Raw genomic sequence first — 8,788 nt, 5'->3', positions numbered from 1 at the left:
TCTCTTTGAAATAGTAGAAGTAAAGTAGTAAAGCATAGCAAGGATCTTAAATCACTTACCTACCCACTCAAGCCTATGCCGATTTGACACCTACTAAAAGAGGTCAATGATTTTTATGGAAATGTGATATAAGTCACAAAGGTAGAAGAATTACATGTCAAGCCTATGTTGATTGACACCTAAAAGAGATCAATGCTTTTCATGGAAATGTGATATAAGTCACAAAGGTAGAATTCCAGGTAGAAAGCATCCAACATTGACCCTTACAAGATAAGCAAGCTGGCCGCTTTTATGAAAATTCTTGTAAGAGTATGTGCAACTAACTATACATAGACTTTCTAATGGTATGGAATCAAAGAGATATTAGATATGAGAATGATAAAGGTGTGTACTTAGAGGTGGGAAGGCTTCTACACCTTTTTTTAGTATTTCCATTGACTTGGGAATTGAGTTCTTCCAATCCAAGTGTGATGTAACATACATGCGTATATAGAAAGTTTAAAATCAAATGTTAATGCATATGTGTAAGGATGAACATGCAAAGGTGTATGAGCATCTATAGCATACGAGCATGTGTGTGTGTGTGTGTGTGTGTGTGTGTGTGTGTGTGTGTCTCCATGAGCTAAGGTTGCAACATCAAGGGGTATATATAGAAGAATAGTAGAATACCTAATATATGGGTACACTCAAGGGGAGATCTCATCCCTAAATATGTATAATTACATAGAATTTCTAATCATCAAACACTCAATCATTAACATACTTGATTATACATATTAAGCAATAGTGATTGTCTCAAGACTAGGGATAAAATGTAGAAGGCATATATTACTTCAATATGGTCTTACTTTCTTCACAATATTACTAGAAGCACATTCAAGCAATATGCACCTATCCACGTTATTTTTAAATTTTCTTGTCACCATTATTGTGTATGTAACCACTTTGAGTTATGCCATTAATGAACTCTCTATATACATATTTGTATGTGTATTACTTACCCCCCCCCCCCCCCCCCCCCCCCCCCCCCCCCCCGCCCCCCCCCCCCCCCGGCCCTCTCGCTTATACCCCACCCCTCCCTTTTTTAAAGCTTAAGGAGGGAAATTAATGGGGGGCCACCCCTAATGTATACACTCTTCCTAATGTATACACTCCTTTCTTTTTACAATATAGGGGAAAGGTTTGTGATTATCATTAACTAGTGTACATCTTATCCTTGAAGTATAACTACTTTTAATGAAAGGTCCTGCTCTTCTCAATGTGCCATCAAACCATCCTTGATGGACTTGAATTTGTTGCAATGATGTTCATATATATTTGAAGGGATTGTGAATATCACAAGATCAAAGGGCAAAAGGACTATGGAGGAAACATAGTTCCTCCACCATTGAGGAAAAGATGGAAAATACATCCAATTCAATCAAATCATCATGTTTATACTATAGACAAAGTGTGTTTATGTTCGTTGACACGACACTCTTGGGCTCAACTTCGGCTAGCATCTCTCAATACTAGGATATGCTAGCTGAAGTTGAGCCTGTTGATTGGTCCTAGTGTGTTGCTAAAATCTTGGATGTGGAAATGGAGAGAGTCCTTGGCACCTTGCTGAAATTAGCAACCATTCATTGAAGGGGAGGTATTATTTGTGCTCAAGTATTAAAAGAGGGGAAGTCCCTTAGCATTTATGGGTTTTAGGTAGAGCTCTGTCTTGCTTTGCAACTTTCAAGATGCATGCTTCAAAGATCTGACTAGCTCAAGTTATTGGACCATAAGTATCTCAAACCTTTTGATTCTAAGAATTGTGAATATGTATGTATGAATACAAGAGTAGATGTAATGCTAAGTAATGTGTGTGTGGAGGGGTGTGTGTGAGTCATGTGTATGAGTATGTAAAAAAGGAGCAAGGATAAGTAGTATGTGACATGTGTCTATGTATGTACTATGTGTATGAGTACATATGTACATGTGGCGAATGTTGCTATATATATCCCATAACTTATAAATATTGTGGCGAATTTAATATATTTCTTTCAATATTTGTTTCGCATGAATGGCGAAAGAGTCTTCAAAATCTTAATATACCTTAGAAATGTCGGCGAATAAAAAAATTTGGAGTTATAACTCAACCTACTCAAGTTTCGAAAAAAAAATCCAAAAAAATAAAAGTATAGTTATTTGGCGACATATAGCCACTAAAATCATCTATGATTATAAGTAGATTTCACCAAGACATTTTATTACCAAAATGTTTGCCTATAAGGATAGGCAGAGACAGAAGACATCATGAATCCCAATAAACAATCATTAGTGGGAAGGAGAATCCATTGACTATAAACAAAATGTGCTTCGTAATGGATTGGTGCTAGTGCAAGCATGGCCATAGGAGGAGAATGTGGTTCAAAGGGATATGTGCCTCATTTATAAAATGATCGATTGGATGAGATACCAATGTTTGTGCCTTTTGATAAGAGCAATAGTCACAATAACCCACACATAAAGCCACTCTAGTAACAACATTAAGCAACCTACAGTATGAAAAATCTTCACCATGTTTCCTTACATTCAGGATGTTGTGATTCTTCTAGGGTTTTCAATGCCTAAGTGCATTTGTTTGTAGGTTTGTTGTAAAATTTAATAGTGCAACCTTCATTTTCACTTATATGTTTTTAATTTTGAGAAAGATACGGAGAGGGAGAGAAAGAGAGCGAGTGTGCTTGCACATTTAAAATATCTATTTTTTGCTTTTTCTAAATGCAATTGCTTTGCATACGATATGTTAAACAGCTAACACTTGCCAATTTGAATCATTTCTATCTTAGGTCTAAATAATCAATATTGTTGGGAAAACCTCACACATAAGAAGAAATCACTTTCTTAAAGGATCACATTCATTCCTTTATCAAAACAAATGGCCGTGATTGCTTGCCATATTGTTAACCATAAAATATAGTATACTATTGGAATGATCCCATGGAGCAATACTGTCATATTAAGCAATATTGATATGCCCATACAAGAGAGGATGGTAGGGCTATGTCTTCTCTTTTAGATGGGAACCAAACATAAATGATCTCAAATTGCAAGTAAAGTTGCCATGGAGCCACCATTTTATTTATGGAATTACTTTGATTGTAGAAGACTCAAACTACACGCCGATGATCCACAATCAACTGGACTGCTTCAGAGTACATTTTCTCATCAATGTCTTGTATGTAATCAAATGAATGCATGCATATATCCAATTGCCATAGGAAGTCTCAATTCCAACATGTCCAAGTTTGCCAAATCAGACCCAGCCCCCTTTTGTAGCACTCGAGACAACAACCCAACAACCCCATCCATATCTCACTTCGCATGCTCCAAAGCTTGCTTGCGACTTTGTTTTGCCCTCCTAAGGCTAGGCCTACCACAAGACAATAAGAACAAGGTCATCGCACGATGAATATGGTCGTGGTTTTGTAGTAATTTGCATAATTAATCTAAAAATAAATGAGAGAGAGAGCGAGAGAGAGAGAGAGACGATGACGACGTAGCCTTTTTTGGCCAACACGCTGACCATCCAAAGAAGATTAATGCTAGATTAATGCCTCAGAGCCTAACAAGCCGGACTTGAATTCAAGCTCGGTTGTGAATTCAAGCTCCGTTGGCCTTGAATTCCCATTGAGAGGCCTTGGTTTGGAAGACTGCCACTATGAAAATTTCTTGTTCAAGGGGGTGCGCTAGTCACCTTCTACTTTTTGCAGCAGTTTTTGATAGGGGGTCCAGGAGTTACCTGCAGAAATTAAACAATGATCAATACCTCGGAAGTCATCATTGCTCACAAAGTAAGTCGCAGGCTTGTCATAATAGAAATTGCGACTAGTTATGAGAGGCGCCAATCAACTTTACCTGGCTCGACCTAAGATTGCGCAGACTGCCGCGCCGTCGATTTGGGTTAACAACTGATTCCATGAACAAGTCAATCAGGAGCATTGAGAGTGGAAGATGGGATTTAGGTTAAGAAGGTTTTAACGAGAGATGCACACACGCATATGAATCCTTTATACCTGCAGGAGGCGGAGGCGGAGGAGACCGCTGAATACTGAACTGCGCATTCGCAGGGGAAGGAAGAGGAGGAGGAGCAGCGCTAATGCTCAGAAGGATCAGGGCCAGTATTATGAATATTGTCGACATGAGCCGACTCATGTTTTGCTTAGTTCCGATCATGATCGTATGATCTGATTAATATAGCTAGGCGAGGCTGCATAAGCAGAGACGTGCTGAGGTTAGCGCTTTCCTTGAGAGTCAACGTGAAGTCTTTCAAAAGTTTCTAATTTCCAGGCTTAGCCATCGTCGTTTCAATGCCACTCTCTTTTATGTGACGCAGTCAAGCTCGGTTTCGACGCAACTCTCTTTTGTACGTAGACAGGTAACACACACACACACACACACACACAAAGAGAGAGAGAGAGAGAGAGATGGAGATGGCGTATCATTAATTTAGAAGACCTCTGAGAGGGATAGATGAATGTTGAATTTACAATACCTGATAGCACCTCGACAGCCCAACGATGGATGATGAAGTTTACGGCTATCGTTCATTTATAAGAGTCCAGAGCTCCGCTGTTAAACCGGTCAAAAGATCCCCGGCTAATATGCTAAGGCTCCTATCCGGCACCCTTAACTTTAACAATATTTCGAACTTCCATTTCAGCTTTGTTTTTTTTTTCGTGGAAAGACCATAAGAAGTAAATATTAAAAGCCAAAAATATTTGTATCACAACTACCCAAAAAGAGGCTTTGAGGAGTTGCCATGGAGTGTAGTTTATACCAAGGAGATAGTAACAAACATAGGCTAGGGTTATTACATAAAATTCTCTACTAGCAAAGAGCAGAGCTCAATAGGCCATTATTGAGCTAATAAGGGGAGCATGCCAGTGAACTATGATGTAGCAGAGCTTTAGTAAGCCGACCTTAAAGATTCAAACTTGATTTCAATGCAAAACTCTAGTCAAGCTTAAAAGTTACCTTGAGGGTCATTGTAAATTTTATGTTGAAACATACATAATTGATCACTCTTATCTCATATCGAGAAGAAAATTGGAAATTTCAATCTATGTTTTCTTTATTGATTTAACAATCTATACTTGAAACTATGTCTTTGGCTGTTAAACACACCGTGGTATCTTTTTTTGCTTCACTACTCCTTTGGGCCCTGACAACATAGAGACAACCATTTCTAACCTTTGCAATGTGATTCAAACTTTGGCATCAATGGTGAACTCCTACCTAAGTGCATTTCCTAGCCTGAGTTTGAAAATTACTTAGATATTACAAAATCCACAACAAAAGTTTAGTAGATAACATCACATATTCATAGTTATATACGCGAGTCAAATATAAACAAAAGAGACATACCATTTTTGCAAATAGAAGTCATGTAGGAAGAGGAAAATCTATTAATATTATTGTTCATTTTACATCAAACGGCTTGTAAGCAGGGATATAAAGGCAATTATACAAGGGCAACCAATTGCTCCAAAGAGGTTACTCTTTTATGACTTCACCCGCTTGTTTGCAGTGTTCTTCACCACTAGCAGATCCCCCCTGCACCACACTAGCCACGATCTTCACTTTTGGAGCCTCACCAACACTCGGCTCCAAAGCTATCAAGCTAAACATTCTTCCACACAAGCATGTGACAGAAATGTGTGTAACGAACTCTTCCTCAACAAGCATGTGCCAGAAATGTGTCTAATGAACTCTTTCTCAACAAGGACAGCATGGATAAAGTCGATGTGGACCACAAAAATGTATTGAGGGGGGATGCACCCTATGTATTAATTGAGGGAAACATCTATTTCAAAAGCCCCTTGGCTTCCCTATCTATTGGACAAACTTACCTATATCCAACATGGACTACAATCGCAAGAGAAACTATTAGTGGAATATCATAAACTAAATAAAAATATACATATGAACAATTCAACTTACCTTCTACACTTCATCAGCCTTAACCTCCACCTCTTAGGTTGAATCCATGTTGGATCTTGATTCATCTATCATGCTGTGGTACCTCAAGGGTAGGACTGGGGCATCTCATCACATCCATCCTAGTGCAAGTAGCCTTGAGTTCCCCTACATGAATAGCAACATGTTTGGAGGTGTCAATTGCAACCACTAGGGTATCAATTGCATCCTCAATCTCTTCGAACTTGGGGGATAAGTGGGGATCTGGAAATGTTGGGATAGTATCCAAAGAAATCTCACATGCTATTACTAGCATGGAGAGTGTCTCATCCTTCCATACATGAAACATCTTCTCTACATCATGAAGGAAGTATTGTGACCGACAAAAATCTCATCTAGGTTAGACACTTTTGTATCTATATCCTTGCGCTCATCCACTTGGTCTTGAGATCTAGAGAAAACTTGGGTACTCTTTGAAGGCAAGATCCCTCAGAGGGTCCCTCCCCCCTCATCAACAATCATGGCCTCTGCAACCGATCCCTCAACGGGGGTAAGGACTATGGCAAGCTCTTTGGTTATAGTCTGCTCTAGTTCCTATACTAGGTTTAGTGGCTTCGGCTTAGGGGTTGGGCAACTTTCAGCAAGCCACCAATGTGATGCTCCTCATTAATCTTGATAGCAAGGAGATGTTCTTGCTCATTGAGGGAAAGGAAAAATGTTGTTATCCATGAGAGCGAATGCATCAATCTAGTCTCTTGAATGGTAAGTTCTTTGTAAAATATAAGAGTTGGGTTCTTCCCAAACCTAGAGAGGCACTTTTCAAAGGCCTCATCTCCATTGATATACTTTAGGATATCGATAGGGATGCATCAAAGAACTCACAAACTTATATATATAGGGTCTTAGATGAGATCATAATTTTTTTTAAAAATAAGACCATTAAGAAAGTAAAATTTAGAAAAGATATTGATTTACAAACAAAACAAAAACTAGTGTAACCATGTGTGTGTGTGTGTGTGTGTGTGTGTGTGTGTGTGATTCATCAATTCCAATTCTATCATCAAATTGTATATAGATCTCAACTCCATACAATGTGCTAGATATCATGAGGGTTTTCTCTATTCTTTTTCCCACCTAGATAAAGAAATCAAAGCTATTATGCAAGCAACAAAATGTAGCAAATCATAGAAACGCTCAAACAAATGGCCCTCTCTGTATCCAACTCCAAAGTTCAAATGATAATTACTCACACTCCCCGTCAAAGTTAGATGTTTCCCACACTAAATAAGCTTCAATAATTGTTCATCAAGACTTCCTTTAATAATCCATCTGGCATACAAATCTCAATATCAAAGGTAGGTCCCCCATTTCTGTTGGACTCTAGCTAGCATGGGTTAGAAACTAGAAGGAGTTGAACAATAATGCATTTTACATATGATGAGACACCATGTCAAAGCAGTAAAGTTAGATAGTGCAATATCAGCAACCTAGGCTCCTAAATTCAAAAAAGCAATATGAGAGGAGATAATAGCTTGAGTGTAAGGTGTGGTAGTAGTTGCACACATATGTATGTATGTGAGTATAAATTAGTGAATGTGAGAGAGAGGAACTTTGAGAGAGTGTTTGTGAGTGTGTTGTGTTAGCAAGAAGCAAAAACATAACCTCTTTAAAACAAAGTATCTCAAGAAATTCATATAAAGGAAGATTAATAATTTGTACTATATAGAGGTAAGAAATTCAGATAAGGAACAAATAACAATTTTTATTACACAAAGGTAAGAAATATATAATAATTCATTGTAAAATTTTACAAATGACAAGAGAAATAATCGTAGTAGATCCCAAACACAATGAATATGTGAAAGCTAAAGGATGCAGGCTTGGTAAGACAAGCATGTGTGTGTGTGTGTGTGTGTGTGTGTGTTAAAACTAAGGGATATATAGTAATTTGTGTATGTGTGTGTGAAATATACTAATCCCCAAGAAGTGTTGGCCAACTATCATCATCTAACTAGTGACTTTATACAAGATATATACAATTCTCAGATGGTCAATGTAAATATGATGTGAGCTTCTACTAAGCTATATTCCAACTTAGGTTGAAACACTATTGCTACAACATCCATGTAGGGAGTCTAAAGGTAGTTTGCATACCATTTGTAATATTACATATAACTACTCGTCTAGTGAAGATGTATTGCATGATGATCAAGATCATGATAGCCATATGCAGACAGAAAAGCAAGAATCACTGACCCTTAGTATATCATAAATATAATCCAGTAATAGAAGTATAGTCAATCATTGGTTTGGAAGACTAACCAACAACCTCTTATCTTCAAGTTCATCTAGTAGTATTGCAACTAATGACGAGGGGAAGAAGAAGGCATTAGATGATAATGATAAATATACTATTCACTTAGTTCTTGATGGGAACTCTAGTGGATCAGAGATTTTTGATGATGAGCTTAGTATTCCTTTAGTCATCAAGACACAAGGTGTATAAAGAGTACATGGTAATGTAAAGGCTCCATTGAGTCATCCAATGGTATGCAAGCAGCAGGGTGAGATACCCTTTTAGAAGATTTGGTTTTAAGAGTTATGTAGCTCACCATTTTTCTTATATGGTGAAGGTGATTGTGGATATTGAGCCCGCCTCTTTCTAGGAGGCTATTGGTCCTACTCATTTGGATGCAACAATGGATAAGAAGATAGCTATACTAGATGTCAACAAGACTTGGAATCTTGTACCACTACCCAAGTGAAAGAAAGCCATTGATGTCAATAAGTAGATCTATAAAATAAAGCATAATGCAAATGGTTCTATTATTAGGTATAA

General features: G+C 37.8%; 1 long non-coding RNA gene across 1 annotated transcript; it reads right to left on the bottom strand.

The window, feature by feature from the left end:
• Window positions 1-2,974: 2,974 nt before the first annotated feature.
• On the bottom strand, window positions 2,975-4,581 carry LOC148041271 (uncharacterized). The gene is made up of 4 exons (XR_015692379.1): window positions 4,526-4,581; window positions 4,047-4,240; window positions 3,889-3,941; window positions 2,975-3,403 (listed from the first exon to the last, which is right to left on the bottom strand). It is a non-coding gene; the product is annotated as an uncharacterized LOC148041271 (long non-coding RNA).
• Window positions 4,582-8,788: the final 4,207 nt, after the last annotated feature.

This window comes from Lygodium microphyllum, chromosome 1 (genome assembly GCF_053477565.2).
Source record: "Lygodium microphyllum isolate KBCC chromosome 1, Lygodium_microphyllum_v1.1.10, whole genome shotgun sequence".
NCBI classification, from domain to species: Eukaryota; Viridiplantae; Streptophyta; class Polypodiopsida; order Schizaeales; family Lygodiaceae; genus Lygodium; species Lygodium microphyllum.
This window is presented reverse-complemented; position numbering and strand designations above follow the sequence as displayed.